The following is a 23,640-nucleotide window of genomic DNA, read 5'->3' as shown; positions in this document are numbered from 1 at the left end:
ATTGTTTTCTTTGTCTGGCATTATTTGGAAAAAATTCACCTCAAAAACTCCGAGAATGCCAAAGAAGCTGCAATTTAGACACCCGAAAGTAAGTACTATAGTAGCATGTTCCACGCATCTCCTAGTGATTCAAGCGCTAGTTTCATCAATACCATTTAGCATGCTTGCTAATTATCAGTTTGATTGACCTATATTTCTTGTAAAGTGGTTGTGGCAGGAACAAGGGAATGATTATTGTGGATACTACATTTGCGAGTCCATCCGCCACACGACCTGTGAGCGGGTCTACTCTGACAAACAATATGAAGTACATAAATAATAATATTCACAATTTTATTTTATTACCATCATTTGTGTTTAGTTTCATTTATTCATACATTTAGTACGCAACGTCGACCAAGCATGGAGATAAGAGAGGACACTTCTCTCTATTAATTAGCTAGCTAACACAATATATGAAACACCTAAATTAACCACCCAAAACTTCCTAACCCCCCTTAAAAAAACAAAAATCCCATCACCTGAAATGCTGACGCGTGGATGCCTATTGGTCCCGGTTGGTGCCACCAACCGGGACCAAAGCGCCTCCTGCCTGGGCTCGCCGCACCGGCCACGTGGAGGCCCATCTGGCCCATTTTATGTAAGAACCGGGACTAAAGGTCTAGTGCATTAGTACCGACACTTTAGTCCCGGTTCAAAAACCGGGACAAATGGCCCTTACGAACCAGGACAATAGGTCCTTTTTCTACTAGTGCGGCGAGCGGTCCTTCTACGTCGCTAGTGATACGATAGTCATGCTTCTTCTCGAGCCTTACCACTTGGTCGCTCTTCTCCTGCTCCTGGTCGCTGCGGGCCGCTGCCTTGCGGCCACCGGCAGCGGCCATGACGGCCAGCAGTTCGTCTACAACGGCTTCACGGGCGCCAACCTGATGCTTGACAGCGCGAGCGCAGTTATGCCTAACGGCCTCCTCATGCTGATCACACCAGAAAGGTGAAGGGCTATGTCGTCCACCCGTTCCCGCTGCCGTCCCGCACCGCGTCGAACGCCACCGGCGCTGTGCGGCCTTTCTCCACCACCTTCGTCTTTGCCATCTCCAATCAATACGACAACGTGAGAAGCGACGACATCGCCTTCTTCCTGGCCACGTCCAGGGAAGTGCTCTCCACTGTGTCGCTAGGCCAGTTCCTGGGCCTCCTCAACGAAGGCAATATTGGCAACCGGAGCACCCGCATCTTCGCGGTGGAGCTAGATGATACGTCCATTTTGCATCATGCTTTTATATCAATATTTATTGCATTATGGGTTGTTATTACACATTATATCTCAATACTTATGGCTATTCTCTCTTATTTTACAAGGTTTACCATGAAGGGGGGAAGGCCGGCAGCTGGAATTCTAGCTGGAAAAGGAGCAAACATTGGAAACCTTTTCTGGATTGCTCCAAAAGTCCTGAAACTCCACGAAACATATTTTTGGATTTATTAAGAATTATTGAGCGGAAGAAGTACACCAGGGGCTCACACCCTGTCCAGGAGGGTGGGGGCGTCCCCCCTACTGGGTGTGCCCCCTGTCTCCTGGGCCCCCTGGTGGCCCTCTGGTGTCCATCTTCTGCTATATGAGGGCTTTTACCCTGGGAAAAATCATGGGCAAGCTTACGGGATGAAACTCCGCCGCCACGAGGCGAAACCTTGGCGGAATCAATCTAGGGCTCTGGCGGAGCTGTTCTGCCGGGGACACTTCCCTCCAGGAGGGGGAAATCATCACCAACATCATCACTAACGATCCTCTCATCCTGAGGGGGTCAATCTCCCTCAACATCTTCACCAGCACCATCTCCTCTCAAAACCCTAGTTCATCTCTTGTATCCAATCTTGTATCAAAACCACAAATTGGTACCTGTGGGTTGCTAGTAGTGTTGATTACTCCTTGTAGTTGATGCTAATTGGTTTACTTGGTGGAAGATCATATGTTCAGATCCTTTATGCATATTATTACCCCTCTGATTATGAATATGAATATGCTTTGTGAGTAGTTACGTTTGTTCCTGAGGACATGGGTGAAGTCTTGCTATTAGTAGTCATGTGAATTTGGTATTCGTTTGATATTTTGATGAGATGTATGTTGTCTTTTCCTCTAGTGGTGTTATGTGAACGTCGACTACATGACACTTCACCATTATTTGGGCCTAGAGGAAGGCATAGGGAAGTAATAAGTAGATGATGGGTTGCTAGAGCGACAGAAGCTTAAACCCTAGTTTATGCATTGCTTCGTTAGGGGCTGATTTGGATCCATATGTTTAATGTTGTGGTTAGGTTTACCTTAACACTTCTTTTGTAGTTTCGGACGCTTGCAATAGGGGTTAGTCATAAGTGGGATGCTTGTCCAAGTAAGGGAAGTACCCAAGCACTAGTCCACCCACATATCAAATTATCAAAGTACCGAACGCGAATCATATGAACGTGATGAAAACTAGCTTGACGATAATTCCCATGCGTCCTCGGGAGCTCCTTCTTCATTATTAGAAATTGTCCAGGCTTATCCTTTGCTACATAAAGGATTGGGCCAGCTTGCTGCACTTTATTTACTTTGTTTACTTGTTACTCGTTATTATTTATCTTATCACAAAACTATCTATCACCTACAATTTCAGTGCTTGCAGAGAAAACCTTGCTGAAAACCGCTTATCATTTCCTTCTGCTACTCGTTGGGTTTGACACTCTTACTTATCGAATGGACTACGATAGATCCCCTACACTTGTGGGTCATCGAGACTCTTTTCTGGCACCGTTGCCGGGGAGTGTAGCGCTTTTGGTGAGTGGAACTTGGTAAGGAAACATTTATATAGTGTGCTGAAATTTTCTGTTACTTGTCACTATGGAAACTAATCCTTTGAGGGGCTTGTTCGGGGTATCTTCACCCCGACCAGAAGAGCAAAGAGTTTCTCCTCAACCTACTGAACTTTATGAAAATATGTACTTTGAGATTCCTTCGGGTATGATAGAGAAACTGCTAGCTAATCTATTTACAGGAGATGGAACATTGCATCCCGATTTACACCTTATCTTTGTGGATGAAGTTTGTGGATTATTTAAGCTTGCAGGTATTCCCGATGATGTTGTCAAAAGGAAGGTCTTCCCTTTATCTTTGAAGGGAGATGCATTGACATGGTATAGGCTATGTGATGATACAAGATCTTGGAATTATAAACGATTGAAGTTGGAATTTCACCAGAAGTTCTATCCTATGCATCTTGTTCATCGTGATCGTAATTACATATATAATTTCTGGCCTCGCGATGGAGAAAGCATCACTCAAGATTGGGGGAGGGTTAAGTCAATGTTATATTCATGCCCCAATCACGAGCTCTCCCAGGAAATGATTATTCAAAATTTTTATGCTCAGCTTTCTCTTAATAATCGCAACCTACTCGATACTTCCTGTGTTGGTTCTTATATGCTGAAGACTATTGATTTCAAATGGGACTTATTGGAAAGAATTAAACACAACTCTGAAGATTGGGTTCCAACGATGGTAAGGAGTCAGGTATGACACCTAAGTTCGATTGTGTTAAATCTTTTATGGATACCGATGCTTTTCGTGGGTTTAGCGCTAAGTATGGACTTGACTCTGAGATAGTAGCTTCTTTCTGTGAATCTTTTGCTACTCACGTTGATCTCCCTAAAGAGAAGTGGTTTAAATATAATCCTCCTGTTGAAGTGAAAGTAGTTGTACCTATTACAGTTGAAGAAAAGACTATCACCTATAGTGATCCTATTGTTCCTACTACTTATGTTGAGAAACCCCCATTTCCTATTAGGTTAAAGGATCATGCTAAAACTTCGATTGTTGTTCAAAAGAGTAATACTAGGACTTATACACCTCCTGAGCAAATCAATGTTGAACCTAGTATTGCTGTGGTTAAAGATCTCTTGGATGATGATTTAGATGGGCATGTTATTTATTTCTGTGATGAAACTGCTAATATTGCTAGACCAGATACTAACATAGACCTGTCGTAGGCATGCCTGTTATTTCTTTTAAAATAGGAGATCATTGTTATCATGGTTTATGTGATATGGGTGCTAGCACTTGTGCTATACCTTATGATTTATATAAAGAAATTATGCACGACATTGCACCTGTTGAATTAGAAGACATTGATGTTACTATTAAGCTTGCTAATAGGGATACCATTAAACCTGTTGGGATTGTTAGAGATGTTGAAGTTTTGTGTGGGAAAGTTAAATACCCTGCTGATTTTCTTGTTCTTGCTTCCCCACAAGATGCCTTCTGTCCAATTATTTTTGGTAGACCCTTCTTGGATACAGCTAGTGCTAAGATTGATTGTGGAAAAGATACTGTCACCATTGGCTTAGATGGTATGTCTCATGAGTTTAATTTCGCTAAGTTTTGTAGACAACCTCGTGATAGGGAACCACCTAGTAAGGATCAGATTATTGGTCTTGCTTCCATTGCTGTGCCTCCTACTGATCCATTAGAGCAATATTTGCTAGACCATGAAAATGATATGTTTATGAAGGAAAGAAGGGAAATAGATGAAGTGTTCCTTAAACAGGAACCTGTGCTGAAACATAATCTACCCGTTGAAATTCTTGGGGATCCCCCTCCACCCAAGGGTGATCCCGTGTTTGAACTCAAACCTTTACCTGATAATCTTAAGTATGCTTATCTTGATGAAAAGAAAATATATCCTGTTATTATTAGTGCTAACCTTTCAGAGCAAGAAGAAGATAGATTATTGAAAACTCTGAAGAAGCACCGAGCTGCTATTGGATACACTTTGGATGATCTTAAGGGCGTTAGTCCCACGTTATGCCAACACAAAATTAAATTGGAGGACGATGTCAAACCAGTTAGAGATCCTCAACGACGACTAAATCCCAAGATGAAAGAAGTAGTAAGAAAGGAGATACTAAAGCTCCTCGAGGCAGGTATAATTTATCCCGTTGCTGATAGTGAATGGGTAAGTCTTGTCCATTGTGTTCCTAAAAAGGGAGGTATTACTGTTGTTCCTAATGATAAAGATGAATTGATCCCGCAAAGAATTATTACAGGTTATAGGATGGTAATTGATTTCCATAAATTAAATAAGGTTACTAAAAAAGATCATTACCCTTTACCTTTTATTGATCAAATGCTAGAAAGATTACCCAAACACACGCATTTCTGCTTTCTAGATGGTTATTCGGGCTTCTCTCAAATACCTGTGTTAGCAGGGGATCAATCAAAAACTACTTTTACTTGCCCTTTCGGTACTTTTGCTTATAGACGTATGCCTTTTGGTTTGTGCAATGCACCTGCTACCTTTCAAAGATGCGTGATGGCTATATTCTCTGATTTTTGTGAAAAGATTTGTGAGGTATTCATGGATGACTTTTCCGTTTATGGATCCTCTTTTGATAATTGTTTGAGCAACCTTGATCGAGTTTTGCAGAGATGCGAAGACACTAGTCTCGTTCTGAATTGGGAAAAGTGTCACTTTATGGTTAATGAAGGCATTGTCTTGGGGCACAAGATTTCCGATAGAGGTATTGAAGTTGATAAAGCCAAAGTTGATGCTATTGAAAAGATGCCATACCCCAAGGCCCTGTTCAAGAATTCATCCGATTAACCAGTTAATTTGTCGATTAATCCCTACAGCAGGGTCACCGAGTAGCCTATAAACCGATAAATCGTCCAATCAATTAATTAAATGGCCGATTTACTTTCCGATTAGCCGATTAATCCCCTACTCACCAGCCAACCGAGCAGCTACCAGTTAACGATTTCCTCAACAATGGCCCAAGGACATAAAAGGTATAAGAAGTTTCTTTGGTCATGCTGATTTTTGTAGGAGGTTCATTAAGGACTTCTCTAAAATCTCTAGGCCTTTGACTAATTTGTTGCAAAAAGATATTCCTTTTGTCTTTGATGATGATTGTGTAGAAGCATTTGAAATACTTAAGAAATCTTTGATCATTGCACCTGTTGTTCAGCCACTTGATTGGAATTTACCCTTTGAAATTATGTGTGACGCTAGTGATTATGCTGTAGGTGCTGTTCTAGGGCAAAGAGTTGATAAGAAATTGAATGTTATCCAGTATGCTAGTAAGACTCTCGATACTGCCCAAAGAAATTATGCTACTACTGAAAAAGAATTCTTAGCAGTTGTGTTTGCATGTGATAAGTTTAGACCTTATATTGTTGATTCCAAAGTTACTATTCACACTGATCATGCTGCTATTAAATACCTTATGGAAAAGAAAGACACTAAGCCTAGACTCATTAGATGGGTTCTCCTGCTCCAAGAATTTGATTTGCATATTATTGATAGAAAGGGAGCTGAGAACCCCGTTGCAGACAACTTGTCTAAGTTATAGAATGTTCTTAATGACCCACTGCCTATTGATGATAGCTTTCCTGATGAACAATTAGCAGTCATTAATGCTTCTCGCACTGCTCCCTGGTATGCTGATTATGCTAATTACATTGTTGCTAAATTTATACCTCCTAGTTTCACATACCAGCAAAAGAAAAAGTTCTTTTATGATTTAAGGCATTACTTTTGGGATGACCCACACCTTTATAAAGAAGGAGTAGATGGTGTTATTAGACGTTGTGTGCCTGAGCATGAATAGGAACAGATCTTACGCAAGTGTCACTCTGAATCCTATGGAGGACACTGTTGGGAAACGTAGTAATTTCAAAAAAATTCCTACGCACACACAATATCATGGTGATGGCATAGCAACGAGAGGGGAGAGTGTTCGTCCACGTACCCTCGTAGACCGTAAGCGGAAGCGTTATGACAACGCGGTTGATGTAGTCGTACGTCTTCACGATCCGACCGATCCAAGCACCAAACGTACGGCACCTCCGAGTTCAGCACACGTTCAGCTCGATGACGATCCCCGGGCTCCGATCCAGCAAAGCTTCGGGGATGAGTTCCATCAGCACGACGGCGTGGTGACGATGATGATGTTCTACCGGCGCAGGGCTTCGCCTAAATTCCGTGACGATATGACCGAGGTGGAATATGGTGGAGGGGGGCACCGCACACGGCTAAGGAGCGATCCGTAGATCAACTTGTGTGTCTATGGGGTGCCCCCTGCCCCCGTATATAAAGGAGGGAGGGGGAGGCCGGCCGGCCCCTTTGGGCGCGCCAAGGGAGGAGGAATCCTCCTCCTAGTAGGAGTAGGACTCCCCCTTTCCTACTCCTACTAGGACGGGGAAGGAAGGGGGAGAGGGGGAAGGAAAGAGGGGGGTGCGCCGCCCCCCTCCTAGTCCAATTCGGACCAGAGGGTGGAGGGGGCGCGCGGCCCATGCTGGCCGCCCCTCTCTCCTTTCCCCTAAGGCCCATAAGGCCCAATACTCTCCCAGGGGGTTCCGGTAACCCCACCGGCAGTTCGGTTTTCTCCGAAATCACCCGGAACACTTCCGGTGTCCGAATATAGTCGTCCAATATATCAATCTTTATGTCTCGACCATTTCGAGACTCCTCGTCATGTCCGTGATCACATCCGGGACTCCGAACAAACTTCGGTACATCAAAACTTATAAACTCATAATAAAACTGTCATCGTAACGTTAAGCGTGCGGACCCTACGGGTTCGAGAACTATGTAGACATGACCTAGAACCATTCTCGGTCAATAACCAATAGCGGGACCTGGATGTCCATATTGGTTCCTACATATTCTACGAAGATCTTTATCGGTCAAACCGCATAACAACATACGTTGTTCCCTTTGTCATCGGTATGTTACTTGCCCGAGATTTGATCGTCGGTATCCAATACCTAGTTCAATCTCGTTACCGGCAAGTCTCTTTACTCGTTCTGTAACACATCATCTTATAACTAACTCATTAGTTACAATGCTTGCAAGGCTGAGGTGATGAGTATTACCGAGAGGGCCCAGAGATACCTCTCCGCCAATCGGAGTGACCAAACCTAATCTCGAATTATGCCAACTCAACATGTACCTTCGGAAACACCTGTAGAGCACCTTTATAATCACCCAGTTATGTTGTGACGTTTGGTAGCACACAAAGTGTTCTTCTGGTAAACGGGAGTTGCACAATCTCATAGTTGCAGGAACTTTGTATAAGTCATGAAGAAAGCAATAGCAATATACTAAATGATCAAGTGCTAGGCTAACGGAATGGGTCATGTCAATCACATCATTATCCTAATGATGTGATCCCATTAATCAAATGACAACACATGTCTATGGTTAGGAAACATAACCATCTTTGATTAATGAGCTAGTCAAGTAGAGGCATACTAGTGACTTTATGTTTGTCTATGTATTCACACATGTATCATGTTCCCGGTTCATACAATTCTAGCATGAATAATAAACATTTATCATGATATGAGGAAATAAATAATAACTTTATTATTGTCTCTAGGGCATATTTCCTTCAGTCTCCCACTTGCACTAGAGTCAATAATCTAGATTACATAGTAATGATGCTAACACCCATGGAGTCTTGGTGCTGATCATGTTTTGCTCGTGAGAGGGGCTTAGTCAACGGGTCTGCAACATTTAGATCTGTATGTATCTTGCAAATCTCTATGTCTCCCACTTGGACTTGGTCCCGAATGGAATTGAAGCGTCTCTTGATGTGCTTGGTCCTCTTGTGAAATTTGGATTCCTTTGCCAAGGAAATTGCACCAGTATTGTCACAGAAGATCTTCATTGGTCCCGATGCACTAGGTATGACACCTAGATCGGAAATGAACTCCTTCATCCAGACTCCTTCATTTGCTGCTTCCGAAGCAGCTATGTACTCCGCTTCACATGTAGATCTTGCTACGACGCTTTGTTTAGAACTGCACCAACTTACAGCTCCACCGTTTAATAAAAACACGTATCCGGTTTGCGATTTAGAATCGTCCGGATCAGTGTCAAAGCTTGCATCGACGTAACCGTTTACGACTAGCTCTTTGTCACCTCCATATACGAGAAACATATCCTTAGTCCTTTTCAGGTATTTTAGGATGTTCTTGACCGCTGTCCAGTGATCCACTCCTGGATTACTTTGGTACCTTCCTGCCAAGCTTATTGCTAAGCATACGTCAGGTCTGGTACACAGCATTGCATACATGATAGAGCCTATGGCTGAAGCATAGGGAACATTTTTCATTTTCTCTCTATCTTCTGCTGTGGTCGGGCATTGAGTTTGACTCAACTTCACACCTTGTAGCACAGGCAAGAATCCTTTCTTTGCCTGATCCATTTTGAACTTTTTCAAAATTTTGTCAAGGTATGTGCTTTGTGAAAGTCCTATTAAGCGTCTTGATCTATCTCTATAGATCTTGATGCCCAATATGTAAGCAGCTTCACCGAGGTCTTTCATCGAAAAACTTTTATTCAAGTATCCTTTTATGCTATCCAGAAATTCTATATCATTTCCAATTAATAATATGTCATCTACATATAAAATTAGAAATGCTACAGAGCTCCCACTCACTTTCTTGTAAATACAGGCTTCTCCAAAAGTCTGTATAAAACCATATGCTTTGATCACACTATCAAAGCGTTTATTCCAACTCCGAGATGCTTGCACCAGTCCATAAATGGAACGCTGGAGTTTGCACACTTTGTCAGCACATTTTGGATCAACAAAACCTTCCGGCTGCATCATATACAACTCTTCTTCTAGAAATCCATTCAAGAATGCAGTCTTGACATCCATTTGCCAAATTTCATAATCATGAAATGCAGCAATAGCTAACATGATTCAGACGGACTTAAGCATCGCTACGGGTGAGAAAGTCTCATTGTAGTCAACCCCTTGAACTTGTCGAAAACCTTTTGCAACAAGTCGAGCTTTACAGACAGTTATATTACCATCAGCGTCAGTCTTCTTCTTAAAGATCCATTTATTCTCAATGGCTTGCCGATCATCGGGCAAGTCAACCAAAGTCCATACTTTGTTTTCATACATGGATCCCATCTCAGATTTCATGGCTTCTAGCCATTTTGCGGAATCCGGGCTCATCATCGCTTCCTCATAGTTCGTAGGTTCATCATGGTCAAGTAACATGACTTCTAGAATAGGATTACCGTACCATTCTGGTGCGGATCTTACTCTAGTAGACCTACAAGGTTCAGCAGAAACTTGATCTGAAGTTTCATGATCATTATCATTAGCTTCCTCACTAATTGGTGTAGTTGTCAGAGGAACCGGTTCTTGTGATGAACTACTTTCCAATAAGGGATTAGATACAGTTATCTCATCAAGTTCTACTTTCCTCCCACTCACTTCTTTCGAGAGAAACTCCTTCTCTAGAAAGGATCCATTCTTAGCAACGAATGTCTTGCCTTCGGATCTGTGATAGAAGGTGTACCCAATAGTCTCTTTTGGGTATCCTATGAAGACACATTTCTCCGATTTAGGTTCAAGCTTATCTGGTTGAAGTTTCTTCACATAAGCATTGCAGCCCCAAACTTTAAGAAACGACAACTTTGGTGTCTTGCCAAACCACAGTTCATAAGGCGTCGTCTCAACGGATTTTGATGGTGCCCTATTTAACGTGAATGCGGCCGTCTCTAAAGCATAACCCCAAAATGATAGCGGTAAATCAGTAAGAGACATCATAGATCGCACCATATCCAGTAAAGTACGATTATGACGTTCGGACACACCATTTCGTTGTGGTGTTCCAGGTGGCGTGATTTGCGAAACTATTCCACATTGTTTCAAGTGTAGGCCAAACTCATAACTCAAATACTCTCCTCCACGATCAGATCGTAGAAACTTTATTTTCTTGTTACGATGATTTTCCACTTCACTCTGAAATTCTTTGAACTTTTCAAATGTTTCAGACTTGTGTTTCATCAAGTAGATATACCCATATCTGCTCAAATCATCTGTGAAGGTGAGAAAATAACGATACCCGCCACGAGCCTCAACATTCATTGGGCCACAAACATCAGTATGTATGATTTCCAACAAATCAGTTGCTCGCTCCATAGTTCCGGAGAACGGCGTTTTAGTCATCTTGCCCATAAGGCACGGTTCGCAAGTACCAAGTGATTCATAATCAAGTGATTCCAAAAGTCCATCAGTATGGAGTTTCTTCATGCGCTTTACACCGATATGACTCAAACGGCAGCGCCACAAATAAGTTGCACTATCATTATTAACTCTGCATCTTTTGGTTTCAACACTATGAATATGTGTATCACTACTATCGAGATTTAATAAAAATAGACCACTCTTCAAGGGTGCATGACCATAAAAGATATTACTCATATAAATAGAACAACCATTATTCTCTGATTTAAATGAATAACTGTCTCGCATCAAACAAGATCCAGATATAATGTTCATGCTCAACGCTGGCACCAAATAACAATTATTCAGGTCTAAAACTAATCCCGAAGGTAGATGTAGAGGTAGCGTGCCGAGCGCGATCACATCGACTTTGGAACCGTTTCCCACGCGCATCGTCACCTCGTCCTTGGCCAGTGCTCGCTTATTCCGTAGTCCCTGTTTCGAGTTGCAAATATTAGCAACAGAACCAGTATCAAATACCCAGGTGCTACTACGAGCTCTAGTTAGGTACACATCAATAACATGTATATCACATATACCTTTGTTCACTTTGCCATCCTTCTTATCCGCCAAATACTTGGGGCAGTTCCGCTTCCAGTGACCAGTATGCTTGCAGTAGAAGCACTCAATTTCAGGCTTAGGTCCAGACTTGGGTTTCTTCTCTTAAGCAGCAACTTGCTTGCTGTTCTTCTTGAAGTTCCCCTTCTTCTTCCCTTTGCCCCTTTTCTTGAAACTAGTGGTCTTGTTGACCATCAACACTTGATGCTCCTTCTTGATTTCTACCTCCGCAGCTTTTAGCATTGCGAAGAGCTCGGGAATAGACTTGTTCATCCCTTGCATATTATAGTTCATCACAAAGCTCTTGTAGCTTGGTGGCAGTGATTGGAGAATTCTGTCAATGACGCTATCATCCGGAAGATTAACTCCCAGTTGAATCAAGTGATTATTATACCCAGACATTTTGGAGTATATGCTCACTAACAGAACTATTCTCCTCCATCTTGCAGCTGTAGAACTTATTGGAGACTTCATATCTCTCAATCCGGGCATTTGCTTGAAATATTAACTTCAACTCCTGGAACATCTCATATGCTCCATGACGTTCAAAACGTCGTTGAAGACCCGGTTCTAAGCCGTAAAGCATGGCACACTGAACTATAGAGTAGTCATCAGCTTTGCTCTGCCAGACGTTCTTAACATCGTCAGTTGCATCAGCAGCAGGCCTGGCACCCAGCGGTGCTTCCAGGACGTAACTTTTCCGTGCAGCAATGAGGATAATCCTCAGGTTACGGACCCAGTCCGTGTAATTGCTACCATCATCTTTGAACTTTGCTTTCTCAAGGAACGCATTAAAATTCAACGGAACAACAGCACGAGCCATCTATCTACAAACAAACATAGACAAGCAAAATACTATCAGGTACTAAGTTCATGATAAATTTAGGTTCAATTAATCATATTACTTAAGAACTCCCACTTAGACAGACATCTCTCTAGTCATCTAAGTGATCACGTGATCCAAATCAACTAAACCATAACCGATCATCATGTGAGATGGAGTAGTTTTCAATGGTGAACATCACTATGTTGATCATATCTACTATATGATTCACGCTCGACCTTTCGGTCTCCGTGTTCCGAGGCCATATCTGCATATGCTAGGCTCGTCAAGTTTAACCTGAGTATTCCGCGTGTGCAAAGCTGTTTTGCACCCGTTGTAGATGGACGTAGAGCTTATCACACCCTATCATCACGTGGTGTCTGGGCACGACGAACTTTGGCAACGGTGCATACTCAGGGAGAACACTTCTTGATAATTTTAGTGAGAGATCATCTTAAAATGCTACCGTCAATCAAAGCAAGATAAGATGCATAAAGGATAAACATCACATGCAATCAATATAAGTGATATGATATGGCCATCATCATCTTGTGCTTGTGATCTCCATCTCCGAAGCACCGTCGTGATCACCATCGTCACCGGCGCGACACCTTGATCTCCATCGTAGCATCGTGTCGTTACGCCATCTATTGCTTCTACGACTATCACTACCGCTTAGTGATAAAGTAAATCAATTACAGGGCGTTTGCATTTCATACAATAAAGCGACAATCATATGGCTCCTGCCAGTTGCCGATAACTTCGGTTACAAAACATGATCATCTCATACAATAAAATATAGCATCACGTCTTGACCATATCACACCACAACATGCCCTGCAAAAACAAGTTAGACGTCCTCTACTTTGTTGTTGCAAGTTTTACGTGGCTGCTACGGGCTTAGCAAGAACCGTTCTTACCTACGCATCAAAAACCACAACGATAGTTTGTCAAGTTGGTGCTGTTTTAACCTTCGCAAGGACCGGGCGTAGCCACACTCGATTCAGCTAAAGTGAGAGAGACAGACACCCGCCGGTCACCTTTAAGCAACGAGTGCTCATAGCGGTGAAACCAGTCTCGCGTAAGCATACGCGTAATGTCGGTCCGGGCCGCTTCATCTCACAATACCGCCGAACCAAAGTATGACATGCTGGTAAGCAGTATGACTTATATCGCCCACAACTCACTTGTGTTCTACTCGTGCATATGACATCTACGCATAAAACCAGGCTCTGATACCACTGTTGGGAAACGTAGTAATTTCAAAAAAATTCCTACGCACACGCAATATCATGGTGATGGCATAGCAACGAGAGGGGAGAGTGTTCGTCCACGTACCCTTGTAGACCGTAAGCGGAAGCGTTATGACAACGCGATTGATGTAGTCATACGTCTTCAGGATCCGACTGATCCAAGCACCGAACGTACGGCACCTCCAAGTTCAGCACACGTTCAGCTCGATGATGATCCCCGGGCTCCGATCTAGCAAAGCTTCGGGGATGAGTTCCGTCAGCACGACGGCGTGGTGACGATGATGATGTTCTACCGGCGCAGGGCTTCGCCTAAACTCCGCGACGATATGACCGAGGTGGAATATGGTGGAGGGGGGCACCGCACACGGCTAAGGAACGATCCGTAGATCAACTTGTGTGTCTATGGGGTGCCCCCTGCCCCCGTATATAAAGGAGGGAGGGGGAGGCCGGCCGGCCCCTTTGGGCGCGCCAAGGGAGGAGGAATCCTCCTCCTAGTAGGAGTAGGACTCCTCCTTTCCTACTCCTAATAGGAGGGGGAAGGAAGGGGGAGAGGGGGAAGGAAAGAGGGGGGGCGCCGCCCCCCTCCTAGTCCAATTCGGACCAGAGGGTGGAGGGGGCGCGCGGCCCATGCTGGCCGCCCCTCTCTCCTTTCCCCTAACGCCCATAAGGCCCAATACTCTCCCGGGGGGTTCCGGTAACCCCACCGGCACTTCGGTTTTCTCCGAAATCACCCGGAACACTTCCGGTGTCCGAATATAGTCGTCCAATATATCAATCTTTATGTCTTGACCATTTCGAGACTCCTCGTCATGTCCGTGATCACATCTGGGACTCCAAACAAACTTCGGTACATCAAAACTTATAAACTCATAATAAAACTGTCATCGTAACGTTAAGCGTGCGGACCCTACGGGTTCGAGAACTATGTAGACATGACCTAGAACCATTCTCGGTCAATAACCAATAGCGGGACCTGGATGCCCATATTAGTTCCTACATATTCTACGAAGATCTTTATCGGTCAAACCGCATAACAACATACGTTGTTCCCTTTGTCATCGGTATGTTACTTGCCCGAGATTTGATCGTCGGTATCCAATACCTAGTTCAATCTCGTTACCGGCAAGTCTCTTTACTCATTCTGTAACACATCATCTTATAACTAACTCATTAGTTACAATGCTTGCAAGGCTTAGGTGATGAGTATTACAGAGAGGGCCCAGAGATACCTCTCCGCCAATCGGAGTGACAAAACCTAATCTCGAATTATGCCAACTCAACATATACCTTCAGAAACACCTGTAGAGCACCTTTATAATCACCCAGTTACGTTGTGATGTTTGGTAGCACACAAAGTGTTCTTTCGGTAAACGGGAGTTGCACAATCTCATAGTTGCAGGAACTTTGTATAAGTCATGAAGAAAGCAATAGCAATATACTAAACGATCAAGTGCTAGGCTAACGGAATGGGTCATGTCAATCACATCATTATCCTAATGATGTGATCCCATTAATCAAATGACAACACATGTCTATGGTTAGGAAACATTACCATCTTTGATTAATGACCTAGTCAAGTAGAGGCATACTAGTGACTTTATGTTTGTCTATGTATTCACACATGTATCATGTTCCCGGTTAATACAATTCTAGCATGAATAATAAACATTTATCATGATATGAGGAAATAAATAATAACTTTATTATTGCCTCTAGGGCATATTTCCTTCAGACACCACGCTGCAGGTAGAACTGCACACAAGGTACTACAATCTGGTTTTTATTGGCCTACTCTCTTCAAAGATGCTCGTAAGTTTGTCTTATCGTGTGATGAATGTCAAAGAATAGGTAACATTAGTAGACGTCAAGAAATGCCTATGAACTATTCTCTTGTTATTGAACCATTTGATGTTTGGGGCTTTGATTATATGGGACCTTTTCCTGCCTCTAATGGTTACACACATATTTTGGTTGCTGTTGATTACGTTACTAAGTGGGTAGAAGCTATTCCAACTAGTAGTCCTGATCATAACACTTCTATTAAAATGCTTAAAGAAGTTATTTTTTCGAGGTTTGGAGTCCCTAGATATCTTATGACTGATGGTGGTTCACATTTTATTCATGGTGCTTTCCGTAAGATGCTTGCTAACTATGATGTCAATCATAGAATCGCATCTCCTTATTATCCGCAGTATAGTGGTCAAGTGGAGTTGAGCAATAGAGAGATCAAATTAATTTTGCAAAAGACTATGAACAGATCTAGAAAGAATTGGTCCAAAAAACTAGATGATGCATTGTGGGCCTATAGAACTGCATACAAAAATCCTATGGGTATGTCTACATATAAGATGGTTTATGGAAAAACATGTCATTTACCTCTTGAACTTGAACATAAAGCATATTGGGCTATTAAAGAGCTCAATTATGACTTCAAACTTGGCGGTGAGAAAAGGTTGTTTGACATTAGCTCACTTGATGAATGGAGAACCCAGGCCTATGAGAATGCCAAGCTATTCAAAGAAAAAGTCAAACGCTGGCATGATAAAAGGATACAAAAGCATGAGTTTAACATAGGAGATTATGTGTTATTATTCAACTCTCGTTTAAGATTTTTTGCAGGAAAACTTCTCTCTAAGTGGGAAGGTCCCTATGTTATCGAGGAGGTCTATTGTTCTGGTGCCATAAAAATCAACAACTTCGAAGGCACAAGTCCGAGGGTGGTAAACGGTCGAAGAATTAAACATTATATTTCAGGTAATCCTATTAATCTTGAAACTAATATTATGGAAACCATAACCCCGGAGGAATACATAAGGGACACTTTCCAGAATGTTCCAGACTCCAAAAAGGAATAGGTATGTGGTACAGTAAGTAAACCGACTCCGAAACAACTCCAATGGCAATTTTTATCAGTTTTGAAATATTTAAGAATTTTAGGAAGAAAGAAGTAGTACGAAAGGGACACGAGGCCCCCACGAGAGTGGAGGGCGCGCCCAACCCTACTGGGCACTCCCCCTGTCTCGTGGACACCTCGTGTGCCTCCCGGACTCCATTTTCTTGCAAGTTACGTATTTTGGTCGGTAAAAATTCATTATATATACTCCCGAAGGTTTTGACTAATGTATCACGCAAATATCCTCTGTTTTCATTTCGAGTTGTTCCTGTTGCAGATTTAAAGCAAGATGTCTTCTCAGGAGTCAGTTGGGGAGAGTCGGGTGTCTCACCCAACACCAGGTCCATGGGAAAATAGCGATGCTTATCACTTTGGACCATCAACGGAGGATGAGATGGAGGCTGATTTGAAAAGGATAGATGCCATGGAGGAAGATCAAGAAGTTACCTCTCGTCTCCAAGCAAAATTCATGATGGGGGAACTACCTAGCTTGGCTATCCCAACTTTGGTCATCCCTTCCAACTTTAGATTTCTTTATTATGAAAATATGAAAAAGAGCTTCACTTGTTCTCCAGAAGCTATGCAGCATCCTTGGGGTAAAGGGAGCTTTGGCCGTTACGGGCAAGCTCCGTAAAGAAATTGTGGACCTCAAACAACAAGTCAATAAGCTTGAGGAGGAGAACCGTATCCTGAAGGGCATCATCGCCAAGAAGATCATAACACCAACTATGAAGAAGGAGACATAATCACATGGGTATGGGCACTCCCCTTGGCAACTGCCAAGCTTGGGGGAGGTGCGCCGGTATTGTATCACCATCACACTCCTATCTTTACCGTTTTATTTAGTTTGATCCTTTTAGTAGTATCTTGATCTAGTAGATTGAAGTTTTGATATCAAGTAGTTTTGAGCTTTGCTTTGTGATCAAGTCCGTGAGCTATCTATAATAAAAATTAGTGTTGAGTCAAGGGCTTTGCTATGTTGCTATGATCTTGAGAAAGTAGAAAGAATTAAAGAGTTCATATTGATCTTATGGTTAGTGATGACTTCACATATAGAATGTATGAGCCATAAAAATTGTTGAGAGTTGATAAACGTAGTTTTGGTCATTGTTGCAATTAATAGGAAGTGATAAGGAAAGAGAGGTTCACATATAAATATATTATCTTGGACACCTTTTATGATTGGGAGCACTCATTAAGTATGACATGCTAAAGAGTTGATGTTGGACAAGGAAGACAACGTAATGGTTTATGTTTTCTCACATTCAGTTAAAGTATATTGTCATTGACCTTCCAAACATGTTGAGATTGCCTTTCCCCCTCATGCTAGCCAAATTCCTTGGACCAAGTAGAGATACTACTTGTGCTTCCAAATATCCTTAAACCCAGTTTTTGCCATGAGAGTCCACCATACCTACCTATGGATCGAGTAAGATCCTTCAAGTAAGTTGTCATCGGTGCAAGCAATAAAAATTGCTCTCTAAATATGTATGACTTATTAGTGCAGAGAAAATAAGCTTTGTACAATCTTGTTGTGGAAGCAATAAAAGCGATTGACTGCATAATAAAGGTCCACATACAAGGGGAAATATAAAGTGACGTTCTTTTGCATTAAGATTTTGTGCATCCAACTCTAAACGCGCATGACAACCTCTGCTTCCCTCTGCGAAGGGCCTATCTTTTACTTTATGCTTTTACTTTATACTTGAGTCAAGGTGATCCTCACCTTTCCCTTTTTCATTTTATCCTTTGGCAAGCTCTTCGTGTTTGAAAGATCATGATATATATATCCAATTGGATGGAAGTTAGCATGGGCTATTATTATTGACATCACCTAAAGGTGAATACGTTGGGAGGCAACACAATAAGCCCCTATCTTTCTCAGTGTCCCGTTGAAACTCCATAACCACAAGTATTGCATGAGTGTTAGCAGTTGTAGAAGACTACAAGATAGTTGAGTATGTGAACTTGCTAAAAAGCTCTATTGTTGACTCTTTCTGATGTTATGATAAATTGCGATTGCTTCAATGACTGCGAGTATAATTTGTTAGTTCTCAATGATGTTTTTGAACCATACTTGACATTGTGAATTGATTGTTACTAGAGCATAAGAAATCATATGATAGAATCTATATATGTTGCTGTTATAAGAATGATCATGATGCCCTCATGTCCGTATTTTATTTTTATCGACACCTCTATCTCTAAACATGTGGACATATTTTTCGATATCGGCTTCCGCTTGAGGACAAGCGAGGTCTAAGCTTGGGGGAGTTGATACGTCCATTTTGCATCATGCTTTTATATCAATATTTATTGCATTATGGGCTGTTATTACACATTATATCTCAATAACTATGGCTATTCTCTCTTATTTTACAAGGTTTACCATGAAGGGGGGGGGGGGATGCCGACAGCTGGAATTCTGGCTGGAAAAGGAGCAAACATTGGAAACCTATTCTGCACTGCTCCAAAAGTCTTGAAACTCCATGAAACATATTTTTGGATTTATTAAGAATTATTGAGCGGAAGAAGTACACCAGGGGGCCCACACCCTGTCCAGGAGGGTGGGGGCGCCCCCCCCCCCTACTGGGCGCGCCCCTTGTCTCCTGGGCCCCCTGGTGGCCCTCTGTTGTTCATCTTCTGCTATATGAGGGATTTTACCCTGGGAAAAATCATGGGCAAGCTTACGGGACGAAACTCCACTGCCATGAGGAGGAACCTTGGCGGAATCAATCTAGGGCTCTGGCGGAGCTGTTCTGCCGGGGACACTTCCCTCCGGGAGGGGGGAAATCATAAACCAACGTCATCACCAACGATCCTCTCATCGGGAGGGGGTCAATCTCCCTCAACATCTTCACCAGCACCATCTCATCTCAAAACCCTAGTTCATCTCTTGTATCCAATCTTGTATCAAAACCACAAATTGGTACTCGTGGGTTGCTAGTAGTGTTGATTACTCCTTGTAGTTGATGCTAATTGGTTTACTTGGTGGAATATCATATGTTCAGATCCTTTATGCATATTATTACCCCTTTGATTATGAACATGAATATGCTTTGTGAGTAATTACGTTTGTTCCTGAGGACATGGGTGAAGTCTTACAATTAGTAGTCATGTGAATTTGGTATTCGTTCGATATTTTGATGAGATGTATGTTGTCTTTTCCTCTAGTGGTGTTATGTGAACGTCGACTACATGACACTTCACCATTATTTGGGCCTAGAGGAAGGCATAGGGAAGTAATAAGTAGATGATGGGTTGCTAGAGTGACAGAAGCTTAAACCCTAGTTTATGTGTTGCTTCGTTAGGGGCTGATTTAGATCCATATGTTTAATGTTGTGGTTAGGTTTACCTTAATACTTCTTTTGTAGTTGCGGATGCTTGCAATAGGGGTTAATCATAAGTGGGATGCTCGTCCAACTTAGGGCAGTACCCAAGCACTGGTCCACCCACATATCAAATTATCAAAGTACCGAACGCGAATCATATGAACGTGATGAAAACTAGCTTGACGATAATTCCCATGTGTCCTCGGGAGCTCCTTCTTCATTATTAGAAATTGTCCAGGCTTATCCTTTGCTACGTAAAGGATTGGGCCACCTTGCTGCACTTTATTTACTTTGTTTACTTGTTACTCGTTATTATTTATCTTATCACAAAACTATCTATCACCTACAATTTCAGTGCTTGCAGAGAAAACCTTGCTGAAAACCACTTATCATTTCCTTCTGCTCCTCGTTGGGTTCGACACTCTTACTTATCGAAAGGACTACGATAGATTCCCTACACTTGTGGGTCATTACTAGACACGTTCAAAGATTACGAACTCCGCGACATCTACGATAACCATGTCGGCGTCAACGTTGATAGCCTGATGTCGATCGACTCCGCCAACGCCGGGTACTATGATGATGGCACTGGGATGTTCCAGAACCTAAGCCTAATAAGCGGGAACCCCATGCAGGTGTGCATGGACTACGACGGCAGGGCCACGAAGATTTGTTTTTTGGAACGAAGACGCCGACGACGTCCGGCTTTAAATTAATAAAGCCAACAGACGGTAACCGACAGAGTAACAACAAGTTCATAACATCGAAACAGGCCTACAGACAGACCAGAATAAGAGCAGGACATAGTTTACCAATCTTCAGCATGCAGGCTGGCAACACCTCAGCTCGCAGGCTGGTAAAACAAGGTCTGTAAAGAAAACACCAAGACGCGCATAAGGTTGCAAGGATGAGGACGAGCATCAGTCGTGGCTAGCATCTTGTCTCGCTGCAGTTTGGATGGAACGGATCCTTGCCATCATCTCAGTTATACGCTCCTCATCACGCGGTTTCGCCAACAGAGCCCAAGTCTGCAAGAAGAGATGACATTTGTACAAGATGTCAGCTGGATGAGAGGGGAACTTCTTCTCAATGGTCATCTTATTGCGAATAGTCCAAAGTGACCACAACAGCGCCCCTACGCAACACCACACTATCCATGCACTAGCGCCTTTTTGTGTACGTAGAATGTTTAAGAGGTCGACGCCCGACGCGGGGTTCCAGTTTTGCTGGAACGCCGCACGAACAGCGCTCCACGCAAATCTAGCAAGGTGGCAGTGGAAGAAGGCATGCTTAGCATCTTCATTACCATTGCACATCGCACAAGATCCGTTGGAAGGGCCATTGCGAATGGCAACATTATCCGCAGTTGGGAGGCGATTTTGAAACATTTGCCAGAGGAAGATTTTTATTTTCAGCGGAATACCAGCCTTCCATAGCCCCGGAGCTATGTCGAGCGCATCTCCCTCGGTAAGTTTAGTGTACAGGGATTTGACCGAGAATGATCCCGAGGAAGAAAGCTTCCAAGAGACCTCGTCCTCGCCCTGGCAAATAGTGCGCTGGCCGATCATGGCCAGCACCGCGTTCCAGTCTGCCTCCTCGTGAGGTAGCAGTGCACGCAAGAAGGTAACAGAAGGGGGGGGAGACCGTAGAGCATCACCCACCAGCAGCTCCGTGTTCGCAGCAACTTGGAAGGCTGCTGGGTGGCGCTGCCAGAGCAGAGATGGGCCCAGCCAAGAGTCCAGCCAGAAGCGCGTGGATAGGCCATCGCGGACTTGAAATTTTGCCCCTAAGGTAAACGGCCAAGGAGATCACCATAACCATGGCTCCGTTGGGCATGGCCAGGCCCAAGAGGCCCCTCCCATGGACCACCGTCGACCTCTCGGGTGTGGTATAGAACACGACATATGTCGGGTTCTCTTCGGCAACGAGCTTCTTTTACACACAACACTTCGTCCTCGGCTGGAGCTTCGCGTTGGATGCGCTAGCCCCTGCACTTAACATCTCAATGTTGCCGGCCTTGCCATCGACCTCGACCTACACGACACGGCGGTCCATCGTATTGCCAATGATGATCGTTCTGGCCTTAGCATTGGTGGCGCTGGTTTCGGTAAGCATCCTAATCTACATATGTGTAAGACGACAGCGTCTCAAGTACTTTGAGGTGTGTGAGGACTGGGAGGCCCCCTTTGGCTCGAACCGATTTTCTTACAAGGACTTGTTTCATGCGACCAAAGGGTTCAGTGACTAGAACCTACTTGGGAGGGGAGATTTTGGAAGTGTCTATAAGGGTTTGCTTTGCAGGACTGACCTGGAGGTCGCCGTGAAGAGGATGTCACATGATTGAAGGCAAGGAGTAAGGGAGTTCATTGCCGAGGTGGTGAGTATTGGTCATCTTCGACATCGAAATATCACGCAATTGTTGGGCTATTGCAGGCGTAAGGGGGAGCTTCTCCTGGTATATGACTACATGGAAAATGGTAGTCTTGACAAGTACCTACACACAAGAAATGGCCCAACTCTATGTTGGTTCCAAAGGTATTCGATCATCAAAGGTGTGGCATCAAGTTTGTTATATCTACATGAGGACTGGGAACAGGTCGTCATCCACACGGATGTAAAGGCAAGCAATGTGCTCTTGGATGGTAATATGAATGGAAGGTTGGGAGATTTTGGTCTTGCAAGGATATACGACCATGAATCCGCCGCTGAAACCACCCATGTGGCTGGCACCATCGGATACCTTGCGCCTGAACTCTCTCGTGCCGGGACTCCAACACCATTCTATGATGTATATGCATTTGGCGTGTTTCTTCTAGAGGTCACGTGTGGACAAAGGCCAATCTTCATCGATGAGCATAACAACCGGGCATTGTTGGTCGAGTGGATGCTTCAACACCACCACAATGCTTCTATCGTCGACACAGTAGATCAACGACTCGGAGGGGAATACAATGCGGATGAGGTAACCATCGTGCTCAAACTGGGTTTGTTATGCACGTACCCATCGCCCAATGCAAGACCTACCATGCGAATGCAATACCTTGACCATTGTTAGCCGCCTCCTGATTTATCACTGACCTACAAAAGCTACATCATGATGACACAAATGCAAAATGAAGGGTTTGATTCACAGGACATGGCATGTTCTCAACCCGCAATGAGTGTTGCCACTTTGTCAGGTGAGTCTTCAGTGACAATTTTGCGAAAGGGAAGGTGAATCATGTATGTAATTGACCCCCCTCCCTTTCTCCCTATGTTGATTTGATAAAGGAAGTAAGGGGTTGTATTAAGAAGCTATGCTCTGTTGTTCGACTGCTCCGTCCCGCATGTCAGAACTGACCGTTTTCCATTATTTGAAAGTTGGCGAATCAATGTATGTAGAGTTAAATACATCACGAGTGCCTAAACTTGTCCGTTGTGGTCAGTTTAGTGCCTAAACTTGTAAAATACACAAAAGTTGTGCTACAACTTATCGCACAGTGCATATACAGTGCCTCCGTCCGTATGTCACAGTATTTGTTCTCTGTGTGGTGTGACAGCTGGCCCATAGATCAGTGGGTGAGCGTTGCCCGCGCTGGGTGAATTACGAGTTTTTTTTGCAGAATATCCCGTGAGATTTAATCAAAGTCACAAATAAAGCATTGCTTTGTATGCTAATAACAGGAAAAGAATATACTGCGTCAATGAATTGGTTTCGACCCTGGGACCTCCGGG

General features: G+C 43.4%; 1 pseudogene; it reads left to right on the top strand.

Annotated features, from left to right (window-relative positions):
- The first annotated feature begins 794 nt into the window (after nucleotides 1-794).
- On the top strand, nucleotides 795-22,981 carry LOC123038979 (L-type lectin-domain containing receptor kinase SIT2-like; annotated as a pseudogene).
- The last annotated feature ends 659 nt before the right edge of the window (nucleotides 22,982-23,640 follow it).

This window comes from Triticum aestivum, chromosome 2B (genome assembly GCF_018294505.1).
Source record: "Triticum aestivum cultivar Chinese Spring chromosome 2B, IWGSC CS RefSeq v2.1, whole genome shotgun sequence".
Taxonomy (NCBI): Eukaryota; Viridiplantae; Streptophyta; class Magnoliopsida; order Poales; family Poaceae; genus Triticum; species Triticum aestivum.
The sequence above is the reverse complement of the archived record's forward strand: the minus strand, read 5'-3'. Positions and strand labels throughout refer to the sequence as shown.